Raw genomic sequence first — 17789 nt, 5'->3', positions numbered from 1 at the left:
AAGGATGACAAGAATGAAGGTGGGGCCGCTAAAAGATAAAGAAGGCAACAAGTGCCTGGAGGCGGAGGAGGTTGGGGAGGTCCTAAATGAATACTTTGCTTCAGTATTCACAAGTGAAAAGGACCTTGATCAGGGTGAGGTCGAAATAGAACAGGCCTGTGTGCTGGACAATTTGGAGATTAAGGAAGAAGTAGTATTGGATCTTCTTTTTCTTAATTAATTTTTTATGCATTTCTACAGTGAAACTACAGAAAAAAAAACGGATCTTCTTAAAAACATCAAGATTGATAAGTCCCCAGTGCTGGACCTGAAATACCCCAGGTTGCTGTGGGAAGTGAGAGAAGAGATCGCTGGAGCAGTAGCTATGATCTTTGAATCCTCTTTGGCTGCAGGGGAGGTGCTGGAGGATTGGGGAATGGCAAATTCAATTCCCTTGTTTAAAAAAGGTAACAGGGAGAATCCTGGGAACTACAGACCGGTGAGTCTTACATCAGTGGTCTGCAAACTATTGGAAAGGATTCTTAAGAATAGGACCTACGAGCACTTGGAGAAGTACAGTCTACTCAAGGATCGTCAACATGGCTTTGTGAAGGGAAGGTCGTGCCTCACGAGCCTAATTGAGTTTTTTGAAGAGGTAACAAAAGAAATTGATGAGGGTAGGGCAGTAGATGTGGTCTACATGGATTTTAGCAAGGCATTTGACAAGGTCCCCCATGACGGACTCATCTAGAAAGTCATGAGGCATGGGATCAGTGGAACCTTGGCTGTTCGGATAAAAAATTGGCTTAAAGGAAGAAAGCAGAGGGTAGTAGTGGAAGGAAAGTATTCTGCCTGGAGGTTGGTGACTAGTGGAGTGCCGCAAGGCTCAGTCCTGGGACCCCTGCTCTTTGTGATTTTTATAAATGACCTGGATGAAGAGGCGGAAGGATAGGTGAGTAAGTTTGCGGATGACAAGAAGATTGGAGGAGCTGTGGATGGAGCTGTAGGTTGTTGAAGGTTACAAGAGGATATAGACAGGATGCAGAGTTGGACAGAAAAGTGGCAGATGGAGTTCAATCCGGATAAGTGTGAGGTGATGCATTTTGGAAGGACAAACCAGAAGGCTGAGTATAGGATCAATGGTCAGTTACTTAAGAGTGTGGATAAACAGAGGGACCCTGGGGTTCAAATCCATACATCCCTCATGGTCGCTACACAGGTTGATAGGATAGTTAAGACCTATGGGATGCTAGGCTTCATTAATAGGGGGATTGAGTTCAAGAGTAGAGAGGTCATGCTGCAACTCTACAAATCTCTGGTGAGACCACACTTGGGAGTATTGTGTTCAGTTCTGGTCACCTCATTATAGGAAGGATGTGGAAGCTATGGAGAGGGTGCAGAGGAGATTTACCAGGATGTTGCCTGGATTGGAAAACAAGTCCTATGAGGCAAGGTTAACAGAGCTGGGACTTTTCTCTTTGGAGCGTAGAAGGATGAGAGGGCACTTGATAGAGGTCTACAAGATTATGACAGGCATAGATAGGGTGGATAGCCAGTACCTGTTTCCCAGGGCACGAATAGTAAACTCGAGAGGGCATATGTACAAAGTGAAGGGAAGGAAATTTAGGGGAGACATCAGGGGTAAGTTGTTGTTTTTTTTCCACAGAGCGTTGTGGCTGCCTGTAATGACTTGCCAGGGACGGTGGTGGAGGCTAAAACATTATGGATATTTAAGAGCCTCTTGGACAGGCATATGGATGAAAGAAAAATAGAAGGTTACGGGGTAGTATGGGTTTAGTATATTTTTTTAAGGAATATATGGGTCAGCACAACATCGAAGACTGAAGGGCCTATACTGTGCTGTAGTATTCTAGTGTCTAGAGAAGAGGCTCGTCATCTCATCAACAGCATACAAGGCTGTTTAGAAGTGTACTGAGAACATCTCTGACCACTTTGTAAGGGTATCCACCCTCTGCCAAAAAATTTGCGCCCACAAACGAGCAGGCAAAATCCACATGAAAACTCTGCCAGGACAATGCAGGCCATTCCTAGTGATGGAGAGGCACTGATCTTGGCATCCTGAACAGTGCATGGCAAGCTGCTGAATCTGCTGATCTATGCTAAGCCACCAATGCTTTGAGCCAATATTTTCATTTTGACCATGGCTAGATGACCAGCATGTAGCTCTCCAACACTTTAGCCCTCAGCTTGGATGGTACAACAGATCTCAATCCCCACATAAGGCAATCCCTGTCAAGGGCAAATTCATGCCGGTGGTGGTAAAAATGGGGGAAACAGAATTTCTGCTGCACATTCCAGCCATTTTGGGTTTCCTGAGACCATCGGGGGTCTGCTTTGGTTTTCCCTTGGATCACTTCTGCCTTAATAGAGAGACTCACGATTTGCATTAGGAAGAATATGTCAAGAGGAGTGAAACCTTGTGCAAATTTTTTTAGGTATTTACTTTTCCAAGGGTAAATGGGACAATCCATCAGCATTTCCATGGTGAGTCATCTTGAATTTGATCTTGTAATTGTGTCCTCAAAAGAAACAGAACCCATCTCTACATTCATTCTTTTGCTGTTGGTGGAACACCCTTCTATGGATTGAAAATAATCAACAATAGCTGATATTCAGTAATGACGGTAAACCTTCTCCTATACACGTGCTGGTAGAAACATTTTACACCTCAAATCCGACTCACAGTCTGTCAATCTGTGCAAAATTTTTCTTTGCAGCTATAAGGGAACATGATGCAAAGGCTATGGGGCATTCACTTCCATCACTCATAACATGTGACATAAGTGCACCTGTACCAAAAGGTGAGGTGTCACAGGCAAGCTTCACTGGACATTGTGGATCATAATGTGTGAATAGAGCGTCTGACATCACGACTTCCTCGGCATTTGGAAAGCCACCTCACACTACTTTGTCCACTGCCATTCTGCCCAATCTATAGTAATGAGTTCAAGCCATGGAGCACAGTAGCCAGGTTTGGCAGGAACCCGTTACAGTAACTGACAAATCCTAAAAAGGACCACAACTATCACCTGCTGTCTGACCTTGGGGCATCCACCACTGCTTGAATTTTCTCAGCAAACTTCTGTAATCCTTGTGCATTAATGGTATAACCACAGTAAGTAATGCTGGGCTTAAAGAATTTACACTCATCGCATTGTGCTCTGAGCCCATAATCTTCCAATCTTCTAAAGACAGTCTTGAGATTTTGGCAATGTCTCTTGTCACCAATAACAATGATGTTATCCAGGTAGCATTGAGTGCCTGGGCAGCCTTGCAGCACCTGGTCCATAGCTTGCTGCCAGAGTGCAGGTACAGATGCTACTCCAAAAATAAGCCTATTATTGTGATAAAACACTTTGTGGGTGTTCATGATGAGTAATACTTTGGACTCTTCCATTTCTATCCGTAAGCAGGCCTCAGCTTCAGCTGAGTCCACTTTGCTGAAGTGTTTTCCTCCAGAAAGTTTTGCAAAGATATCTTCTACCCTGAGAAAAATACACTGATCTACTTTTAGTGCTGTGTTAATGATGACCTAATAGTCACCACAGATCCTAACAGACCCACTCTTCTTGGCTACTGGGACCACTGGCATTGTCCATGGGCTCCACTCAACCCTGGAAAGAATTTCTTCAGCCTCCATGCAATCTCGCTCTCTGTACTTTATCATGGAGAGTAAAAGGAACCAGCTGGGATTTGTAAAACTTGGATGTGTCCTTTTCATTTAACACTATTTTACACTTGAATTGTTTGAGTTTTCCAGTGCCATCCTCGAACACTGTTGTGGCATCATCGAGTACTTTTCTTAATTCACTTTCAGTTAACCCTATTGCAGGGGATGTGGCATGCAAACTGGATGGATCACCAATCAAGCTGCATTTGTCTCAGCCACTCACAACCTTACAATGCTAGCCCTCATTTTTACCACATACAAGCCCAATGTGGCTTGTTCGTCGTTATACTTCACTGTTATGAATGTCATTCCCATAGGAGTTATCTTTTCTCCAGAATAAGTTCTTAGTTGGATACCGGCAGGCTTCAGCTCAGTATCTATGAAATGCCATTCAAACATACTGTGGAATGATTGAAACAGTGTTTAATTCTATTTTAATTAATTTGACTTTCTCTTCTGGTGTAAGCCACATTGCTGGTCCTTTGTCAGTTTTTATATTGTAATTCAAGGCTACTTGGTCCTGTGTCACATCACTATCAGATTTTCAATCAATAGCATGCAAATTAGTGCTCTTTTTGAAACTGCAGCTTGACTCTTTCTCTTCCCTGTGCAATCCATTTATTTCTGTCTACCTGACATGCTCTTTGTATGTGTCTTACTTCGTTGCATTTTCTACAAGTTTCACCTTTAAAGCTGCATTGGTCTGGTGTATATGAGCTCTTACCACAATGGTAACACAATTAGTTCAGTTGGGCAGGCTTGTGTTTAGATTTTGCAATTTTGTTCACATTCACTTTCCTTCTTGACCGCAACTCAATTGCATCTCTAGCTGCTACTTCCATTGATACAGTGCTTTCAACTGCTCTTTTAAATGTGATGTAATGTTGCAGTTTGGAGCTATTTTTGAATGCTTTCTGGTCCAATTCTACAAACTAAATGATCTCTCAGTGTATTATTAAGCCCATCACTGAAATGACAGTGCAACCTAAAGCAAAACAACAATGGTTTTGGTTCTGAATGCTCTTGCACTACAGTCACAATATCAGCAAAGCTCATTTCAGCTGGTTTATTTTGAGCAGTTAAACTTCTAAGCAAACTGTATGCTTTTCTACCCATTGTCTCAGCAACACTGGCATTCATTTTTCATTTGCTTCAAAATACTGCTCGATTTGTTCGGCATATATCATCCAAATATCTGTATGCAATCAAACCCATCTATCTTTCCAATACAGCCAGATATTTCTGCTTTTCCTTTTTTTTATTATCACCTTGTGCTCACTGTTTATGAACCCATGGTCATAAACGTTGTTTGACCATTTTCTGCCTTTTTTAAAAAATCTCAAACGTCTCTCTCCCCTTCTGAAGAAAAATGTGCTGCTCTCTAACAGGTAGCTAGTTATCTCAGGTTTGTTTTAAAACTTCCTCATCACCGCTTTTGTAACTCCAGAAACTAATTAAAAAAAAACACAGGAACCAGAATACTGATCTACTTAGGTTTTTTTCCAAGCTTTGTTTTTCAGTGAGACACTCACCTGGTGGCGTAACAACATATACTTCTTTCAAATAACCCAAAGTGAATTATCTAAACAAACAAAAGATACTAATCAAGCAATGTATTTTCAGTATTTCTCACATATTACTGAAATATTAAATACACTACTATTATGGTCGTAGTTAACCAGGAATATTTGATAATTATGGCAAGAGTTACAGAATGGTAACCCGCAGATCACAATGAGAGTATTGTGTGCAGCTAAGAGCACCTCACTGTAAGAGGGAAATTCAGTCAACAAACAGGAAACAATGAAAATTCATCAGCTGACTAGTAATAGGGAATGCAAAAGAGCAGTACTTATCCATTTCAAACACATTGAATTCAATCACATTAAGATCTTCACTAGCTTATTAACATCTTAAAAGTGGAAGAATAATTAAATCTGGTTCATAACTCGTTTTAAAATCTAATAAAATTCAACCTTCTATTGATTAAAATTCTCCAGAAATTCAAAGTCTTGCAAGCATGTGCTTACCTATTTATCCAAAAGTACAACATTTGTATATACATGTCTGATTTGTTTTATTTTATTCAGCTACATCACAGCAACTATCAGCAGTCTTGTCTGCAATCAACATCATAACTCCCTGCAGAACTCATTAAATTATTAGTCATGAAAATAATTCAACCTTTAATTCATCGCTGCCCATACACTCAATACCATCCAGTAAATCATACTGATATAAGACCACAAGGTATAGGAGCAGAATTAAACCATTTGGCCCATCGAGTCTGCTCTGCCATTTCATCATGTTGATCCAATTTTCCTCTCAGCCCCAATTTCCTGCTCTCCACCCCCCCCCCCCCCACCATCCCTTCATGCCCTGGCCAATCAAGAATCTATCAACCTCTGCCTTAAATATACATGAAGACTTAGCCTCCACAGCTACCTGTGGCAAAGAATTCCACAGATTCACCACCCTCTGGCTAAAGAAATTCCTCATCTCTGTTCAAAAAGGATACCTCTCTATTCTGAGGCTGTATCCTCTGGTCTTAGACTCTCCCACCAAAGGAAACATCCTGTCTACATCCACTCCATCAAGGACTTTTACCATTCGATAGGTTTCAATAAGGTTACCCTCATTCTTCTGAATTCGAGTGAACACAGACCCACAGCCATCAGACGCTCTTCAACTGACATGCATTTCAATCCTGGAATCATTTTCATGAACCTTCTTTGAATTTTCTCCAGTTTCAGCACATCCTTTCTAAGATAAGGGGTCCAAACCTGCTCACAATACTCCAAGTGAGGCTTACAAGGTTTATCAGTGCTTATCAGTGCTTTACAAGGTTTCAACATTAAATCCTTGCTTTTATATTCTAGTCCTCTTGAAATGAATACTAATATTGCATTTGCCTTCCTCACCAGACTCAACCTGCAAATTAACCTTTAGGGAATCCTGCACAAGGACTCCCAAGTCCCTTTGAGTCTCAGTTTTTTGTACTTTCTCTCCACTTAGAAAATAGTTAACTGATTCATTTCTTCTACCAAAGTGCATGACCATACACTTCCTGACACTATATTCCATCTGCCATTTCTTTGCCCATTCTCCTAATCTGTCTAAATTCTTCGGCAGCCTCTCTACTTCCTCAAAACTACCTGCCCCTCCACCTATCTTCATATCGTCTGCAAACTTTGCAACAAAGCCATCAATTCCATCATCCAAATCACTGACATATAACATAAAAAGAATCGGTCCCAACACTGGAATACCACTAGTCACTGTCAACCAGTCAAAAATGGCTCCCTTTGTTCCCACTCTTTGCCTCCTGACAATCAGCCATTGCCTTATCCATACTAGAATCTTGCCTGTAAAACCATGGGCTCATGGCTTGTTAAGCAGCCTCATGTGAGGCACCTTGTCAAAAGCCTTCTGAAAATCTAAGTATGCAACGTCAACTGGTTCTGCTTTGTGTATCCTGCTTGTTATTTCTTCAAAGAGCTCCAACAAATGTCAGGCAAGATTTTCCCTTGAGAAAACCACGCTGACTATGCCCTATTTCATCATGTGCTTCCAAGTACCCTGAGACCTCATCCTTCATAATCGATTCCAAGATCATCTTCCCAACCACTGAGGTCAGACTAACTGGCCTGTAGTTTCCTTTCTTCTGTCTCCTCCCTTCTTGAAGAGGAGAGTGACATTTGCAATTTTCCAAGCTTCTGAAACCATTCCAGAATCTAGTGATTCTAGAAAGATCATTACTAATGTCTCCATGATCTCTTCAGCCACCTCGTTCAGAACGCTGGGGTGTACACCATCTGGTCCAGGTGACTTATCTACCTTCAGACCTTTGAGTTTCCCAAGAATTTTCTCACTAGTAATGGTAACTTCACATACTTCATGCCCCCGCCACCTGGAACTTCCACCATACTGTGACTATCTTCCACAGTGAACAGTGATGCAAAATACTTACACAGTTCATCTGCTACTTCATTGTCCCCCATTACTACCTCGCCAATATCATTTTTCAGCGATCCAATATCCACTCTCGCCTGTTTTACACTTCTATGAATCTGAAAAAAAATTTGGAATCCTCTAATATTACTGGCTAGCTTACTTTCGTACTCCATCTTTCCCTTCATAATGACTTTTTTTAGTTGCCCTGTTGCTTTTTAAAAGCTTCCCAATCCTCTAACTTCTTACTAATCTTTGCTGTATTATATGCTTTCTCTTTGACTTTTCTTATTAGCCATGGTTATGTCATTTTTCCTTTAGAATACTTCTTCCTCTTTGGGATGAATGTATCCTGTGCCTTCTGAATTGCTTCCAAAAATTCTAGCCATTGCTGCTCTGCCATCATCTTTGCCAGTGTTGCTTTCCAATCAATTCTAGCCTACTCTTCTTGCATGCCTCTTTACTCCACTGTAATACTGATACATCTGACTTTAGCTTCTCCATCTCAAATTTCAGGGTGAATTCCAACATATTGCAATCACCTTCCTCTCAGGGTTCTCTTACCTTAAGCTCTCTAATCAATTCTGGTTCATTGCACAACACCCAATCCGGAATAGCTGATCCTCTGGTGGGCTCAACCATGAGCAGCTCAAAAAAGTCATCTTGTAGGCACTCTTGAAATTCCACCTCCTGGAATCTAGCACCAACCTGGTTTTCCCAATCTACCTGCATATTGAAATCCTCCATGACTATTGTAATATTGCCCTTTTGGCATGCATTTTCTGTCTCCCATTGTAATTTGTAGGCCACATCCTTACTACTGCTTGGGTGTTTGTATACGACTTCCATCTGGGTCTTTTTACCCTTGCAGTTTAGCATTATCCACAATGAATGAACACCTTCCGACCTATGTTACCTCTTTCTAATGATTTGATTTCATTTTTCTTTTACCAACAGAGAAATGCCACCCCCTCTGCCTTCCTTCCTATCCTTTCGATATAATGTGTATCCTCAGACATTAAGCTCCCAGCTATAATCTTTCAGTCATGACTCCGCGATGTCTGCATCATACCTGCCAATCTGCAACTGTAATGCAAGTTCATCTACCTTATTCCACATACTGCACGCATTCAGATGCAACACCTTTGCAATATTGTTGCACCATGCTCAACCTTTTGATTCCTAACTTTGTATGAGGTCTTACCAACATCTGCCTCCACAACCTCTCCACTAACTGTTCTGGCCCTCTGGTTCCCCTGCAGTTCTAGTTTAAACTCCACCAAGCAGCATTAACAAACCTTCCTGCTCAGATATTAGAGTCTCCCCCCCCCCTCCCCCCCAGTTCAGGTGCAAACGTCCCTTCTGTACAGGTCCCACAGGTCCCATCTTCCCTGGAAGAGAAACTAATGATCCAAACATCTTATGCCCTCCTTCCTTCACCAGCTCCTTAGCCACGTATTAAACTGTATAACCTTCCTAGTTCTAGCCTCACTAGCACGTGGCATGGGTAGCAGTCTTGAGATCACAACCCTGGAAGTCCTGCCCTTTAACTTAGCATCTAACTCCCTGAACTATATTTAGCTCACAGAGCTGCGCATCTTTCAGTTTAACTCTGGCTGCACCTCTCGCTACAACTCAATTACAATGGTTTCTAAGTGCCCTGCAGTTGTATAAAATGTGTGTTATACCAGCTTCTTTTATTTCATAACAGAATGCCATGCTAATTTTAGAAAGCTGCTTAAAATAAAGAGTTCTTAAATTAGTACAGATAGAAGCAATGCCCTAGTCTAAACAATACATTGTATATGCTACATTAGACCATTAGTATATTTATCTCTGCCTCCGAATAACATTTCATTAAATTCAAAGGGATAATTTTAGGGTGCTGAATACAGTCTGTTGTTATTGCTATCATAGCGTTTTCTGTGCTGCAGATAGGGGGTGAATTTCTTGTTCCAGTTGATCTTGTTGTGATTTAAAGATTTGGAATAACAGAATATCAATAGTGATAAATACAATAAAAAGAAAGCTTTTTATACAATTCTTTTTACTGTTGTTAGATGAATCACAGGTGACAATGAGTGAGTTTACCAATCATTAACACAAGAGATTATACAGATGCTGTTGATCTTGAGCAATATGCACAAAATGCAAGAGGAACTCAGCAAATCAGGCAGCTTCTATGGAGGGGAATAAACCCAGGCCCGGCAGATTGATGCTATCATAAGGAAAATGCACTAGTTGTTACCTTTTTTAAGATTAAAGGAGATTCAGTTTATCATTGAACACTGACTTCTACAGATGTACTGTTGAAAGTATCCTGACTCCTTGCATCATGGTCTGGTACGGTAATTCGAATGCTTGGGAATTTAAGAAGCTGCAGAAGGCAGTGAACATACATCATGGGCACACCCCTCCCCACTGCTGGTGGTATCCACAGGAAGCACTGCATCAAGAAAGTATCATCTATCATTGAAGATCCCACCATCTGAACTATGCCATCTTTTCAGTTACCCATTGGGCAGGAAATACAGAACCCTGATATCCTACACCACCAGGTTCAAGAACAGCTACTTCCTGCAACTGTAACCATTCAATTCTTGAACCAACCACCAAAACCCTACTTTAGCAACACTACAGTTTAGCAATGCTAGATCACCTTGCATTAAAAAGGACTTGTATATTTTAATTGTTTTCTTGTAAAAATTGTACACAATTTAAAATTAATTTATACTTTTCTTATGAATGCGTATATACTTTGAGCCTGGGATGCTGTAAATTTTTCATTGCACTTCTGCATACATATACTTATGTGTATGATGATAAACTTGATTTTAACCAAGTGCACAGCAGTCAATAACAGTCATGAATCAGAGTCTGTCATGAGATACAAAGATAAATAAAAGTAAATATTAGTGACATCACTGCTTCTCAGCAAACAAATTACAGCAAGAGTGACAGGCAACACAAAGGATAACTTTCTTATAATTAAATTGTTTTTCACTATTGAAATTATCCTGGTGCTAATTTCTATCCTGCTGTGGATTACCAGGGACCCTTGAGGGATTCTAATTAAAATTGCTTTAAAAAAAATGACAAGCTTTGTGACCCAGAGCAGTAAACTTTTGAGGAAAACAAAGAACATCTTAAATAGCAATAGAGCCAAATTTTCTATTGTACATTATCAACATTTCCATGCATATTGGGTGCCCAAGTTAGAAAATCAAATAGTTCCTCATGAAAACAATTACATGCATTTCAAAATATGCATTCCCTACTTTAAAGTAACGCAAATACAAAGGAGAAAGAATAAAGTTCTTATCGACAGTGGCAACTCTGGATAATTTATCACACGATTTGCAATAGGATCAAAAAACATCAGTTGTCGCATTTAACAAAAGTAGCGCAATTCAAAAATCAATTCGCATAACTCCAAAGTCAACTTGTTTTGAAAGCCAAGTTATCTCCTCCTTTCTGCTTAAGAAGCTCGGAATTTCCTAAGGTCAACACTTTGAATACGCAGTAACGCATTAGAGGCATTCAACTATTTTAACGTAACAAATAGGATAGAATGTTATTTTTCCTCAAGGTTTCTGCGTGGAGCAATAGGCCATGGCTTTCAGGAAAGCAGAGCCAGGCATCCATAGGGTCAACCCCCGCAGGAGGGTTGGGCGATGCGCTGAATAAGGGAGAGGAGATTTGGTGCATCCCCGCAGCTGGGAAACAAGGCGGCACGGCCACCATCCTGCAAATGGCTGAGCAAAGGGAGGAGACGCGGCCCCCTCTTTCAGCCCTGCCCCGCGCTGCCGCATCACTCCCGTGGGCTCAGCTTGGCCCGACGAACGCTTGCTGGTGACAGTGTTTTACTAAGCGTGTTACATGGTACAGATTACCCGACATCGGACGCCATCCACACCGCATCCCCGCTCCGCCGTTCCGCTAGCGATGCGCTTGCGCAGCTCGGACGCCGGCAGGAGTATGCGCACTGGACAGCGTCCAGATGTTTCGGCCGGGATGCAAGGACCGTTAGGTGGGGAGAGGGTAATACTGCGTGAGAGAGAAGGAAGAAAGGGAAATGAAATAGAAAACTGAGTAAAAGGAGGGAGGGGTTTTGGAAGAAGGGGAGTACACAATGAAAGTATAGATTGATGTCACACCGTCCGCTGTATTGACAGTAGTCTTTAAAATAAAAGCCAGTGTGGGGCAAAAAACAAGGTGTCATCATACATTTATGAAACGGAAATTATATTTCACTCATCTGGAGTTCTTTCTGACTAGTAAAATAATGGAGAATTAGTAAATGTGGGCTATGTTGCGTTTTAGAGGTTTTTCTTAATAGATTCATCACAGAAGGTTGGTTCACAAAGTTTGAGCACTCACTACTGCGAGTTAAATATTGACATGGAATTGGCTCTCAGACAGAAAGCAAAATGAGGGAATAAATAAATTGCCTTTCAGATTGGTAGGGTTTGACTAGTAAAGTACTTCAGGTACTTTACTCACCTAATTATATCCTATATCAGCGACTTTCCTGAAGGAGTTAAATTACATATTTCAGAGATAGATGGTGAGACAAAACAATGTTATATTGTGATTAGAAAGAAGAACATAGGAGTTTACGTACAAACTCAGTGGGCATGTCTATGGTAGGTGGAATATAATTGGAAAAATTATCGTGGTGCATGAAACAAAAATGCTAAATATATTTTAAATGATTAAAGATTGGGTAACATTGATGTTACAAGGGACACAAGACACCTAAAGCTAACATGAAGGTAAAACAAACATTGAGAAAGGCAAACAACAGGAATTCTGCAGATGCTGGAAATTCAAGCAACACACATCAAAGTTGCTGGTGAACGCAGCAGGCCAGGCAGCATCTCTAGGAAGAGGTGCAGTCGACGTTTCAGGCCGAGACCCTTCGTCAGGACTAACTGAAGGAAGAGTGAGTAAGGGATTTGAAAGCTGGAGGGGGAGGGGGAGATGCAAAATGATAGGAGAAGACAGGAGGGGGAGGGATAGAGCCAAGAGCTGGACAGGTGATAGGCAAAAGGGGATACGAGAGGATCATGGGACAGGAGGTCCGGGAAGAAAGACGGGGGGGGGGGTGACCCAGAGGATGGGCAAGAGGTATATTCAGAGGGACAGAGGGAGAAAAAGGAGAGTGAGAGAGAGAATGTGTGCATAAAAATGAGTAACAGATGGGGTACGAGGGGGAGGTGGGGCCTTAGCGGAAGTTAGAGAAGTCGATGTTCATGCCATCAGGTTGGAGGCTACCCAGACGGAATATAAGGTGTTGTTCCTCCAACCTGAGTGTGGCTTCATCTTTACAGTAGAGGAGGCCGTGGATAGACATGTCAGAATGGGAATGGGATGTGGAATTAAAATGTGTGGTCACTGGGAGATCCTGCTTTCTCTGGCGGACAGAGCGTAGATGTTCAGCAAAGCGGTCTCCCAGTCTGCGTCGGGTCTCACCAATATATAAAAGGCCACATCGGGAGCACCGGACACAGTATATCACCCCAGTCGACTCACAGGTGAAATGATGCCTCACCTGGAAGGACTGTTTGGGGCCCTGAATGGTGGTAAGGGAGGAAGTGTAAGGGCATGTGTAGCACTTGTTCCGCTTACACGGATAAGTGCCAGGAGGGAGATCAGTGGGGAGGGATGGGGGGGACGAATGGACAAGGGAGTTGTGTAGGGAGCAATCCCTGCGGAATGCAGAGAGAGGGGGGGAGGGAAAGATGTGCTTAGTGGTGGGATCCCTTTGGAGGTGGCGGAAGTTACGGAGAATAATATGTTGGACCCGGAGGCTGGTGGGGTGGTAGGTGAGGACCAGGGGAACCCTATTCCTAGTGGGGTGGTGGGAGGATGGAGTGAGAGCAGATGTACGTGAAATGGGGGAGATGCGTTTAAGAGCAGAGTTGATAGTGGAGGAAGGGAAGCCCCTTTCTTTAAAAAAGGAAGACATCTCCCTCGTCCTAGAATGAAAAGCCTCATCCTGAGAGCAGATGCGGCGGAGACGGAGGAATTGAGAAAGGCAAATGGTAAGTTGGCCTTTGTATGATAGAATTGAGTGAAAAAGTAAACATGTCTCACATCTTCCTCTCACCCCAACCCTCCCCTCTCCATTGACACCCCCAGCCTCCCCCTCCCCCCTCTGATCCCAGCTCTCATCCGTGCCGGGTCTTTACCATCCCCTCCGACCTTCAACTGTCTGAGGCAGAACGCTCTGTCCTCAGTAAGGGCCTCACCTTTGTCCCCCTTCGCCCATACCTCAGCGAGTTCCGCATTCGCCATGATGCTGAACTCTTCTTCCGCCGTCTCCGTCTCCGAGCCTACTTCTTCGGCAAGGACTCTTCCACCCCCACCGATGACCCCTTCTCCCGTCTTCAACCCTCCTCTTCTTCATGGACACCCTGCTCTGGTCTTCTGCCTGCTCTGGATCTCTTTATCAATAACTGCCATCAGGACATCAACCGTCTCAATTTCACCGCACCTTGTCCCCATTCCAACCTCACTCCTTCAGAACGCTCTGCTCTCCACTCCCTCCACACTAATCCTAACCTTATTATTAAACCCGCCGATAAGGGGGGTTCTGTTGTAGTCTGGCGCACTGACCTCTACCTTGCCGAGGCACAGCGACAACTCGCGGATACCTCCTCTTATTTACCCCTCGATCGTGACCCCACTAAGGAGCACCAGGCCATTGTCTCCCACACCATCACCGACTTTATCCGCTCAGGGAATCACCCATCCACTGCTACCAACCTTATAGTTCCCACACCTCGCACTTCCTGTTTCTACCTCCTACCCAAGATCCACAAACCTGCCTGCATGGCCGACCTATTGTCTCAGCTTGCTCCTGCCCCACCGAACTCGTTTCTGCATAGCTCGACATGGTTTTATCCCCCCTTGTTCAATCCCTTCCTACCTATGTTCATGACACTTCTCACGCTCTTAAACTTCTCGATGATTTTAAGTTCCCTGGCCCCCACCGCTTTATTTTCACCATGGATGTCCAGTCCCTATATACTTCCATCCCCCATCAGGAAGGTCTCAAAGCCGTACGCTTCTTTTTGGATTCCAGACCTAATCAGTTCCCCTCTACCACCACTCTGCTCGGTCTAGCGGAATTAGTCCTTAATCTTAATAATTTCTCCTTTGGCTCCTCCCACTTCCTCCAAACTAAAGGTGTAGCTATGGGCACCCGTATGGGTCCTAGCTATGCCTGCCTTTTTGTTGGCTTTGTGGAACAATCTATGTTCCATCCTATTCTGGTATCTGTTCCCCACTTTTCCTTCACTACATCGACGACTGCATTGGCGCTGCTTCCTGCACGCATGCAGAGCTCGTTGACTTTATTAACTTTGCCTCCAACTTTCATCCTGCCCTCAAGTTTACCTGGTCCATTTCCGACACCTCCCTCCCCTTTCTAGATCTTTCTGTCTCTGTCTCTGGAGACAGCTTATCCACTATGTCTACTATAAGCCTACTGACTCTCACAGCTATCTGGACTATTCCTCTTCTCACCCTGTCTCTTGCAAAAACGCCATCCCCTTCTCGCAATTCCTCCATCTCTGCCGCATCTGCTCTCAGGATGAGGCTTTTCATTCTAGGACGAGGGAGATGTTCTCCTTTTTCAAAGAAAGGGGCTTCCCTTCCTCCACTATCAACTCTGCTCTTGAACGCATCTCCCCCATTTCACGTACATCTGCTCTCACTCCATCCTCCCGCCACGCCACTAGGAATAGGGTTCCCCTGGTCCTCACCTACCACCCCACCAGCCTCCGGGTTCAACATATTATTCTCCGTAACTTCCGCCACCTCCAACGGGATCCCACCACTAAGCACATCTTTCCCTCCACCCCCTCTCTGCTTTCTGCAGGGATCGCTCCCTACACGACTCCCTTGTCCATTCGTCCCCCCCATCCCTCCCCACTGATCTCCCTCCTGGCACTTATCCGTGTAAGCGGAACAAGTGCTACACATGCCCTTACACTTCCTCCCTTACCACCATTCAGGGCACCAAACAGTCCTTCCAGGTGAGGCGACACTTCACCTGTGAGTCGGCTGGGTTGATATACTGCGTCCGGTGCTCCCGATGTGGCCTTTTATATATTGGCGAGTCCCGACGCAGACTGGGAGACCGCTTTGCTGAACACCTACGCTCTGTCCGCCAGAGAAAGCAGGATCTCCCAGCGGCCACACATTTCAATTCCACATCCCATTCCCATTCTGACATATCTATCCACGGCCTCCTCTACTGTAAAGATGAAGCCACACTCAGGTTGGAGGAATAACACCTTATATTCCGTATGGGTAGCCTCCAACCTGATGGCATGAACATCGACTTCTCTAACTTCCGCTAATGCCCCACCTCCCCCTCGTACCCCATCTGTTACTTATTTTTATATACACATTCTTTCTCTCACTCTCCTTTTTCTCCCTCTGTCCCTCCAAATATACCCGTTGCCCATCCTCTGGGTTCCCCCCCCCCCTTGTCTTTCTTCCCGGACCTCCTGTCCCATGATCCTCTTGTATCCCTTTTGCCTATCACCTGTCCAGCTCTTGGCTCCATCCGTCCCCCTCCTGTCTTCTCCTATCATTTTGGATCTCCCCCTCCCCCTCCAACTTTCAAATCTCTTACTCACTCTTCCTTCAGTTAGTCCTGACGAAGGGTCTCGGCCTGAAACGTCGACTGCACCTCTTCCTAGAGATGCTGCCTGGCCTGCTGCGTTCACCAGCAACTTTGATGTGTGTTGCTTGAATTTCCAGCATCTGCAGAATTCCTGTTGTTTGCGCTTTTAAATATCTCACTGTTGTACCTAAGTGAGACACCTTCTGGAATAGTGTGAGCATTTCAGTTTCCTTACCTAAAAGATTAGAGTTTCTCAAAGTTCCAGGGATACCGGGTTTGCTATATGTGGAGAGATCAAGAATATTAGGCCTTTATTGGGAGAGGGGGTAAGATCTTATTAAAATTTACAAGGTTTGTGCAGGACTCAATAAATAGACTGGCTGCACAGAAGATATTTTCCCTGGCTGAGGAGTCTGGAACAATGGTCACAGTTTCAGTACAAAAATTAAGCCATTTAGGTCTGAGACAAGGATAGTTTCCTCACAAAGAGAGTAAAAAGTCTTCGAAGTTATCTTTCCTGCGGGACTTCTGTTAACTCCATCATTCAGTTAATCCAAAACAGAGGTTAGAAAATTCCTGGACATTAAGAGGATTTTGGGATAGTGAAAATGCATAGAGGTAACAGACTATCCATGCTCTTGATAAATAGCTGAGACAGGCTTAAAGAACCAACTGGCCTAATCCTGCTCTTACTTCTGAAGTTCTAATGAAAAAGTAAAGATTTTCCTGAAATAATTGCTCTTCAACTCAGCTATACAGAGCACACTACATGACACCAAGATATTCTTGCTTTAACTTCTGAAGTTGTGCAGATGTAACTAACAGAAACTAAAATGAACGAGCACATAGAAGAAAAAAGATATCACTCATTAATTCATTCTAGCAATACGGCAATTGAATCTAGCAGCCGAAGCCCTTGGCAAAGAGGATAGAGCCACCCACTACAAAAGCATTGGAAATTTCCAACATATTGCAAGCATAATGCTGAATAAAAAATCGCTGCCACCTTTATTGAGGTATGTGGTAATCCTGACGCAGGTCTTCTACTGATGTTCTTTGAATAATGGGAAAAACTCATAGTAATTATAGACTGGGAAATACAATTTCTTTTCTGGCAACATTGCTTGGAAAAGTTATTAAAGCATTCAGTATGTTGTACTATTGTAAGATGTATCTATACTTACAGAGATTGAAAGCTGCTACAGGGCACCATGGTAGTGTAGTAATTAGCACAAAGCTATTACAGCTTGGGGCATCAGAGTTCGGAGTTCAATTCCAAAGTCATCTATGAGAAGTTGGTACTTCTTCCCATAAATGTATGGGTTTCCTCTCACAGTCCATCCACATATCAGTTAGTAGATTAATTGGTTATTTAAAATTGTTTCATGATTAGGCTAGGGTTAGTTCAGTTGCTGGCAACATGGCTCGATGGGCCGGAAGGGGCCTATTTTGCGCTGTATATCTAAATACAATAAACTCTTCTCTGAAGTTTCATTCTAATATCTGAAGTTCACTGATTCTGTTAAA

The 17789-nt window shown here is 43.3% G+C and overlaps 1 protein-coding gene across 11 annotated transcripts in view; it reads right to left on the bottom strand.

The window, feature by feature from the left end:
• The window catches only part of LOC134347066 (multiple PDZ domain protein), a 234251-nt gene extending 222697 nt beyond the window's left edge, over window positions 1-11554 (bottom strand). For 10 of the 11 annotated variants that reach the window (XM_063049149.1, XM_063049152.1, XM_063049156.1 and 7 more), the window contains exon 1: window positions 11515-11554. The gene's annotated coding sequence lies outside the window, so the exon portion shown is untranslated. Of the gene's footprint in view, window positions 1-5202; window positions 5253-11514 lie in introns of all 11 variants that reach the window. The other variant, XM_063049150.1, reaches the window with a different exon arrangement.
• Between the last annotated feature and the right edge of the window lie 6235 nt (window positions 11555-17789).

This window comes from Mobula hypostoma, chromosome 5 (genome assembly GCF_963921235.1).
Source record: "Mobula hypostoma chromosome 5, sMobHyp1.1, whole genome shotgun sequence".
Classification (NCBI taxonomy): domain Eukaryota; kingdom Metazoa; phylum Chordata; class Chondrichthyes; order Myliobatiformes; family Myliobatidae; genus Mobula; species Mobula hypostoma.
This window is presented reverse-complemented; position numbering and strand designations above follow the sequence as displayed.